Here is a 10,078-nt window from a genome sequence, read left to right as displayed (position 1 = left end):
CTGGCTGATTACGCTGGTAGAGTATGCTCAGAGCAGAGGAGTCCCAGGATCAAGTTACACAGAGCCACAAAGCAGAGCAGGAGAAGCTAGCAGAGGAGACAGAAGCTGAATGGCCACTGAGGTAAGGGGGAAAAGACATGAATATGAAGGAGGGTGACACAGGAAACAAAAGAAAATGTTTTGAGAAAAAGGGAGCAGCCAGCTGTGTTGAATGCTAATGAGAGGTTGAATGAGATGAAAAGAGACAAATGTCCATTGGATTTAGCATCATGGAGGTCAGTCATGACCTTGACAAGAGCCATTTCAATGATGTGTGGGGCCAGAAGGAAGCCTGGTTGGGAAGAGAATGGGAGATGAGCAAGAGGAGACAGTGTCTACAGACAATTATCAGGAAGTCTGGCTGTGAAAGAGGAAAAGAAATGGAATGGTGGCTGAAGGGGGAATATGAAATCCAAGAAGATATTTTTAAATATGGAAAAGAGCTTGTGTGCATGTTGATAGGAAAAAGAAAAATTAAACACAGAAGAGAAATAAAAGAAGGCATAGACTCCACAGCACACAGGGAAGATTTGGCCTTTGGTTGGGGCCAAAGCTAAAGCCCTCAAAAACTGGAGAGTCTGAACATAGGGGAAAATTCAGGCAGGGGCTGCAGGGAAAGAGAACTCTTGTGAAATAGTCATCTGAGGGCCAATAATAGATTAGGTCCGAGTCATTATTTAAATGTAAATGTGTTTATATGCTCATTAAAGAAAAAAAAGGAAAATACAGAAAAGTGAAAGAAAACAATTGCTCGCAACCCACAAAATAATAGCACGAACCAGGTGCAGTGGCTCATGCCTGTAATCCCAGCACTTTGGGAAGTTGAGACAGGAGGATAGCTTAAGGCCAGGAGTTCAAGACCAACCAGGGCAATACAGCAAGACCCTACTTCCACAAAATTAAAAAAAAAAAAATTAGCCAGGCTTGGTGGGGTATGCCCATAGTCGCAGCTACTTGGAAGGCTGAGGCAGGAGAATCACTTTAGCAGAGGATTTGGAGGTTGCAGGGAGCTATGATGATGCCCCTGCACTCTAGCCTGGGTGACAGAGAAAGACCCTGTCTCAAAAAAAAATAATAATAAATAATAATAATAATAGAGTGTCCTAACAGCGAGGAGAATAAATGGATTTATTTCTCTGTGAAAGTCCTATGATGAGACTTTAAAAGAAGGAATCTGTCTGGCCTGTAGGGCCCTATATCCAGGATGCGTTCAGAGAAAGTTCCTTTCTACCGGGTCTTTGATCAAAAGTTACCCGTGGATGTGTGATTTGTGCTAACCTCTGCCTTTATGGTCTGTTATAGAATGTGTCATGTTCTTAATTTCCTTAAATTTCAAACCTTCTTACAATTGTACTAAATATTATGTAAATCATATAGAGGCTTTAATCCTTTTTATTAAAAAAAAAAAGAAATTGTTATGTATATAATGGGATGTCGAGAAATTGTTATGTACATAATGGAATGTCGTAGGGATTTTTTCCTGCTAATTCTTTGGCACTGCTACAATGGGGGCAACTGGCCAGGACCGAGGTGAAGCAAAGTCAGAGCCCGGGCACACTGCAGAGGGCGCTCTCTCTCAGACTGTGGAAGGGAGGGTGAGTGCTTCCTACAACATTGTGCCCCAGGCACGGACCTTGCTTCACCCAAGTCCTGCCCCAGGCTAACAGTCTTGCTCTTCCACATGTTATCTCTTGGTGCTATTCTTGAGATATCATGGATTGGATATACCAGGAATGAGTCCTGGCATGTTCTTTTTTTAGCATCATTTAAAAGATTTAGTAACTGCAGATATGTAGATTTATAGGAAAAGTAAACAAAATAAAACACACACAGTCACAATCATGGCTTCTTTGTGTTCTTAAGTTAAAGGCCTATTTTGTTCGCATATAAAAGTAAATGATGGACAGTTGATAGCAGTCATTGTTACACTGAAATTAAAGGATGCAAGGCATGGAGCACAGGCCTGGCTCGTAGTAGGTGCTTGATGAGTGGGAGATATTATTTTCAAAGGGATCGTCACTAGCTCTGTGCAGGGTAAAGCATTGTCCTGATTTGGATATTTTAAAAACCACATCTTAATTTTTAAAATATCTAATTTACTTTTATGTAGATATTTACATTTGTCTTTTGTTCTGCTCTTATACTAATAACTACATCTATAATAGCATATTAAAATTTACAAACTTCTTTCACTCATCGTATAATAGCTCATTGGCTCTTACTACCACGTAAGTTACATAATATTACTCACCCAGTTGATAGAGGAATAGATTGAGTTCATACAAGGAGACTTGTCCTAGGACACAGCTCCAGAAAAAGCAGACTCAAGGATGTAACTCAAGACTTCTCACTTCAGATTCCAGATCTTTCTGCTCTGTGCCATCAACAATTAAATGACGAGTCTTTTAAACTTCTATGCCAGCATGAGTGAGAAGCCAGCAAGCTTTTAGACTGCTGTTTTTATAAATCTGACAATGGAGAAGAGAGGAAAAGAAATTAGAATGGAATGTAAAATCGGGAACATGAATTGCTTTCTAGCTCAATCAACTGCATAGAGAGAGTTTTCCTCAGGTATCTATGAGTCAGAGTGGCCTAGAATCAAGATCATACTGTTGACTAACAACCCCAAAGTCTCAGTGGCTTAAAACAACCAAGTTTAATTCTCACTCATGTGACAGGCCCTATGAGCAACGTACTCATTCAGGGTCCATCTCAGCAGTTCCATCTCAGCACAGGTATCCATAATCACAGAAGCAGGAAAAAGAGCACCTGGTGAGCCACGACCTCTCTGCATCTCCAAGTTGTCGTTCGCCCCAGGCCTCCGGACGGTCTCAGCTTAATTGATAGCACCATCACTCCTCCAGGCACCAGAGCTCCAAATCTGGGGCTCCTTTTTAATTCTGTCTCTCCCTCATCCTCTCTAGCACCTTACTAGCCAGTCACAAAATCGTACAGATTTTTTCTTTCTCATACCTCTGATTTCAATGTCTTCATCTGGGGAGGAATGGCTTAAGGTGAATGTATAATTTTATATGAGGGCTTCTACCACAAACGCCATTTTGAGAAAACAGCTCTTGAATTCATACAAGACATGTTTTGACCCAGAAAGAGACCAGAAAGGGCACAGACCTGGGAGTCAGAGGCTCTAGGTTTCTGTTCCATAGTGTTCACTGTAATAGTTTTCAGGTCACAATTTCCATGAGCATGAATTTCTATATCTGTAAAATGGGGATAAAAGAATCCTTACCCCATAGGATTGTAGTGAGGATTAAATGTCACAGGTGTTGAAGGACCTTATAAGTTATAAAATCTTGTACACATGGTAGGAATTATCATTATTAATATTAATGTGAGCCAGGCAGTAATAACCTTGAAGCAATTAGCAGCTGTTAATATACTAAACTGGATTTACTTGTCCTAATGAACTATAGAATGGCTTTATTTAAAGGGCAAATGCAATCGTTAATTTATTCAAGTATCCATTAAGCACATATTATATGGTGGTTGCTATGCCAGGGCCAATAGACTCTGCAAGGCAAAAAAGATGGTTTCTAGTCTCATGGACACTAACAGTTAATCTAAGACAAAACTGTATTGTATGGAAAAACCAGAAAGAAGCAAAGTACTGTAAGATAATTAAACAGGGAAAAAATGACTTGCAACAGGAGGTATCAAGAAAGATTTAATTGAGGTGGTGGAATTCAAGCTGGACAATTAAGAAGGGGTAAGGTTTCAACAAGTGAAAGGTTCTAATTGTATAGGAAAAACATGACCCATATCTGAGAACAGAGAACTACTCTTCCCTTAATAGCTTTGTGACCCTGCACAATGACTCAACCTCTCTGAACTCGTAGGGCTGTGGTGAGGAATGAGAAATAAGATGTGAAAACACTGTAGTTCCCAAACTGTAATGTGCAAGGCAACATGGAGAGCTTTTTTACAATGCAGATTTTGATGCTGCAGGTCTGGGTTGGGGTTAGAGCTCCCAGGCAGTGCTGATGAAGTTGATCTATGAACCACATTTGAGAAACTGGATGTAAATCACTTTGTACAGTGCCTAGAAAGTAATAGTACCTGCTCAATAAATGTTACTATTTGTAGAATTATTCCCAAATCACTGAATGATATAAGGCAAAATACAAAATATGAAAGTGTAGGAACTGTTGACTAAATTTTTCCTGTAATTCATACAGATTTGTAATATCCAAATGTATTTCCTAAACATAAACAAATCATAATTCTTAATAACTGACAGAGATAAAGGAAAGCAATCTTTCATATGGAGTGTAACAAATGATTGGCTCTTTAATAGCCATAATAATCATTTGAAGCTCTAGTTCATAATGAGAGTTTTTAAACAATTTGAGAACAAAAGTGCTAACAATAGCAACATGTTTACTTTGTGAAGCTCTAAATCATAAAAATATTTTCATTCTCACGTAACATTCTCATTATAACAATTCTCATGCAACACTTAAGTGTACTTCAAACATTAAGATGATCTGTCTTTTCTCTGTGCTATTTCTGAACTTTGTACCTGTGCCCATTGTTGCAGTTGTATAATGCTATATTGATATACTTTCCCACTAAACTCTCAGCACTTTAGGAGATGGCATATAGAAAGAGATGAGAGATTTTCACTTTCCTAGCTAGGTGGCATCCCACATAGACTTGGACAATTTGGCCTTATCTGCATACCTCAAGCTGAGATTGAATCACTTGCTTAAAAATACTGAGGCATACTCACTTAGATTTGTGTTTTAGGAACAAGAACGCAATTTAGAAAAAAGGAAGATGTGTAAAAGATAAAATTCTATGCCCATGGCTTGAGCAGCAATATGACTCCAAGAATCCTTGAGACAATAGTGTTTAGTCAGATGAGTCAGCATGATGACCGTGTACAACATTTAGCAGTGCCATCCACCAAAGTTCATAAACAACAGCATGGTCACTGTGCAGTGTCTGCAACACAGACCTTGCTAGTCAATTTGGTCCAACGTGACTGCTGGGAGAAGTCTCAGAGCCATTCTGATCCTTCCTGTGCAGGCACAGCCAAGATCACACACACGTTTCACAAGGCTAAACAACTAGCTCTCTTTCTCAAGTTTTATTTTCCAAGCATACACGGCATCTTTCTTGCTGAAGGCAGGCCCTAAGTAAACTTTTTTTAAATCTGATAGTTACTTACAGAAAACTTACTGTGTGCAAATGATGATGATGTTGATGCTACTGATGATGACAATAACAATAATGTGCTATGTACCTGAAAGATAGAAAGGCATATAAAGTATGATTTCCCCTTTAGGAGTTTATAAACTAGATGACCAAGGAAGTAAATACCTAAATATACATGGGTGAAGGGGATGAATGATTATGACATTTATGGTGACAATAATAATAGACAATAATAACAGGCAATAATAACAGACAGCCTGATGTCAATAATAATAGACAATCTGTTTGGGGTTTGAGAATATTTAAATATAGTGTTTATATCTTCTTTTGTTTTTTTATGAAATAAAGTTTTTTAAAAACTGAAGGAGACAGAAGAGCAATTAAAAAAATAAATCTGCACTCTTTGGTGCATGCTTTAGTAGTTTTCTTTATTTTCCTTTTGAAAAGCACAGCACAAGGATTCTTCTGGAATACAAATCACCATAGATTCCAGCCTACAAGTGCATGACTAATCTAATTGCAGGCAGAAGAGGATCGTTTGCTAATGCTCTCACTAGAGCTCTGTACTAAACGATTTGCTCAGAGAGCAATTGATGCCCCTAGAAAACTTTGAAAAATGTTCTAGTTAGAAACAACTTTGTCCATGTCATATATTTTCTGTTTTTATCTCCATCATTTTTATTCTTTAGGACATTCGGATGAAAATTTCATCTCTTTTGCTTGAGGGTTCATGTGCTCCTGCTTATTCCTCACCTGAAATCACGAGCTCCTTGTGACAGCATCAGATGCCAAATTGGGTGTCACGAAAATCACTGTGCAGAACCCCTACCCCCAGCCAGTGCTGATACCAAAAAAAAGAAGAAAGGAAGGCCAGTAATTTGTCTACAGAACATGAATCCCATTACTTATAAATGATTGCTAATTACATATTGAGATAAATATAGAATCACCATTTCTACAAGCCTTGGAAATAGACAAGCTCTTAAAAATTTATTGGTGTCCTTAAGATTTGGATGATATAAAACAATAAATCCCTGTGAATGTGCGCAGCCTTTTGAAGTCTTCAAAAATAATTACTGTAGAATTGCAAATACTAGACTTCTGGCTGTGAGAATAGCAGCAGCCCCATTCAACTTCCCCTTATCTATTCCAACGGGGGAAACCATTATTGTAAACAGTGCAGAAAGCTGTTGACCTGCCACCATGAGCTCCCCCCATTGCTGCCCTACACGCTGCTCACCTCCACTCTCCAGGGTCCTCAGCTACCCAGAAACCCCAATCCTGTTAGGTCTCAGTACATTTGTACCCAAATCTAGTCTAACAGAGACAAAAATCTCCGGTAGAGTTGATGTAGGGGAGAAATATGTCTACAGGGTTAAACTAAGGGGAATCTGTAGGTCAGAAAGGCAATAATATTTGAAGTGATTTCATGAGCACATTTAAAATCCATTAACATAGCTGCCATAAAGATTACCATTGACCAACACATAAGCATCATAAAATACTTTGAAAAGGACTAAATAATAAAATTTCAACACATTTCCCCCTTTGTTATGGTTTTATTTCACATAACCGAATTTTAGCTGAATTTTCTTGAGATCTCAGCTTGCCAGGGATTTAGAGCTATTTCAATTGTCAGGTAACATTTTCTAGACATTTTATTTTCAATAGAGAATGGTAAGAAACAAGTAACCTGAGTAAATATAATTGAGGCTACCCATGAGTTCTGAAGGACAAAGAGAATCTTTGTTATAATTCTGTTTATTTATTGATTGATTTTGCTTATGTGTAAATCTTTTTATTGAATTTTTAGGTTAATTTTTAAATTTATAATTGGCATTTTTAAAAGACTGCCATTGGTCAAGCATTCTACAAGTATATATCAAAGCTCTCTATATGCATAGTAATACACACACACATGAACACTCAAAGCATAGGACACAGTCCTGCCCACAGAGATTGGCAATCTATTTGGGTAAATAATAGCAGTGTGCTTTATTTTTTATCTTTGTTTGTTTAGAAACAGGAAACAGGGTCTTACTGTATCACCGAGGCTGGAGTGCAGTGGTGTGATCATAGCTCACTATAACCTCAAACTCTTGGGCTAAAGCAATCTTCTCACCTTAGCCTTCTGGGTAGCTAGAACCACTGGTGCACACCACCTCACCAGCCAATTTTTAATATTTTTTTGTAGAGATGGGGCCTCTCTATATTGCCCAGGCTGGTCTCCAAATCCTGGCCTCAAGTGATCCTCCCATCTTGGCCTCCCAAATTGTTGGGATTATAGGCGTGAACCACCACTCCTGGCCAGCAATACACTTTAAATAGTTAAGAGATATTGCTAATGTGAAATACTATAAAAATTATACTTAGAGGGATGATGGATAGATGAGAATTGCTGTTACCAGTAAGTATCTAATACGTATAAAGTGTATTAGGAAAACCGGGAGCTTTGGAGACAGGTAGTAATAGGCTGGAATATCAACTCAATTAATTTCTAGCTGTGTGATGTTAAGTAATGTACCTAACCTCTCTGATCCTTGGTTTCCTCATCTCTAAAATGAAACTAATAATATATAACTCATAAAGTTGTTGTGAGAATTAAACCAGACAATTTATATGGAGAATCTAGCATAGTGCCTGGCACACAGCAGGAATTCAGTAAATATTAGTTTCCCTTCTCTACTGTGGGAGATTCTGAGACATCAAAGATGCAGGCCCTAAAGTCTACAAACTTGCAATCTAATTAGGAAGATGAGACAATGCCTCTAGAGATGAAAAATACATACAGCATATGAATGTATTAAATTATCACATGAACCCAAAGTATATATTGGGTATATCTATTGTGTAACAATAAAAATTAAAAAAAAGAAAAATAAACAGTGAGAGGTGACAACTAAGCACACAATAGGATCTACAGGGCTAAGAAAGAGAGAGGATTTTTAACAGATATGGTCAGGGGAGATTTTTTTCAGGAAAAGATGGAATTGGGGTGATATGTATATATAGGAAAAAAAACAGTGGCTTTTCCTTCTCTCTTACACAGTCACACTTACCATATTTCTGACACCACATATTCCCACACACCAAGCAATTCTCCAGCAGCAGATTCTCCTACGGACACCAACTGGGTGCACTCTAATTCAATGCAATTCTGACACTATTTACCCGGAGATAGCTTCAGATCTCACGTGCTGAGGGCTCAGTCCCATAAGTCTCCCCACCTCAGTTCAGCTGCCCTGCCAAGCACAGAAAGCAAGTGACCTGTGCTTCTCACAGACCAACCAGCTACAGATAGGAGTTCCCATGACCTACTCATTGGCTTTGATTAATTTGCTAGAGCAGCTCACAGAACTCAGGGAAACACTGAAGTTTCCCAGTTTATTAGAAAGGATACAGATGAGCAGCCAGATGGAAGAGAGGCATACGGGAAGGCATGGGGAAGAAGTGCGGAGCTTCCACCTCCTCCCTGGTCCTGCTCCCCACCAGGCACCTCCATGTGTTCACCCATCAGAAAGTTCTCTGAGGCCGGGCGCGGTGGCTCACGCTTGTAATCCTAGCACTCTGGGAGGCCGAGGCGGGCGGATTGCTCAAGGTCAGGAGTTCAAAAACCAGCCTGAGCGAGACCCTGTCTCTACTATAAAAATAGAAAGAAATCAATTGGCCAACTAATATATATATATAAAAAAAAAAAAAAAAATTAGCCGGGCATGGTGGCTCGTGCCTGTAGTCCCAGCAACTCGGGAGGCTGAGGCAGTAGGATTGCTTGAGCCCAGGAGTTTGAGGTTGCTGTGAGCTAGGCTGACGCCACGGCACTCACACTAGCCTAGGCAAGAAAGCGAGACTCTGTCTCAAAAAAAAAAAAAAAAAAAAAAAGAAAAGAAAGTTCTCTGAACTTTGTCCATCTGGGTTTTTGTGGAGGCTTAATTACGTATGCATGATTGATTGCAACTTTGGCCATTGGCGATCAACAAAACCTTCAGCACCCCTTGCCTCCCTGGAGGTTGAAGGGTGGGCTTAAAAGTTCCAACCCTCTTATTACATGGTTGGTTCCCCTATTAACTTTACTTTTTCTGAATACTCTTAAAAGGCATGATAGTCTTTGCTCAAAGATTTACTCTGCACCTAGCTGTCTCTAAAGATATCAGATGAATTTCACAATTACTTAGGGAAAGCAAAAACTTTATCTTAAAATAATTATGAATGGAATTTTCCAAGTTCCATATTATTCTATGTATATTTATAAGGAATAAAGCTTTAGTAGTCAAGAAAGACTTTAGAAAATTCTCAAATTGTGTCAGCTTGGGGACAAAATCAATTGTGCCTTCCTGTAGGAGGCTACCTTTTTCACAGCTGTTCTTTGTTTATAACTGCATACCAACTTAAGTTAACACATTATTTTAAAATGGAAATAACAATGATATCAACTTCACAGAGTCACTACAAGGCTTAAATAAGATAAAGCACATAAAGAATTTAGCACAGTGCCAAGCACATAATAAGCATTCATTAAATGTTAGCAATCATTATTATTATCAAGATAGATGTCTTTATTATTGTAGCTATTGCAAGGTAGGAAAGAGTTACACATTCCTGTTAATATAGTCCCATAACAGAAAATAAGGCCACAATTTTCTCTGATACTGAATTAGGTGATAGTTAAAAATTTATTTCAGAAAAATTTTTTGAATACTTTCTTTGTTGCCATTCACCAAACTAGGCACAAAGTGTACAAAGATTTAAAACAACCCTATATTTTCCCCGAATCTCATAGTCAATTGGAAGATACATACAGAGATATAATTGAAAGCCAGAGAAACAAACACTATAAGAGAGTTATATTCAAAGTGCCATAAGAGTA

The 10,078-nt window shown here is 38.5% G+C and overlaps 1 pseudogene; it reads left to right on the top strand.

Moving 5' to 3' along the window:
• Window positions 1-1,544: 1,544 nt before the first annotated feature.
• The window catches only part of LOC105882958 (elongin-C pseudogene), a 73,213-nt pseudogene continuing 64,679 nt past the window's right edge, over window positions 1,545-10,078 (top strand).

This window comes from Microcebus murinus, chromosome 13 (assembly GCF_040939455.1).
Source record: "Microcebus murinus isolate Inina chromosome 13, M.murinus_Inina_mat1.0, whole genome shotgun sequence".
NCBI classification, from domain to species: Eukaryota; Metazoa; Chordata; class Mammalia; order Primates; family Cheirogaleidae; genus Microcebus; species Microcebus murinus.
This window is presented reverse-complemented; position numbering and strand designations above follow the sequence as displayed.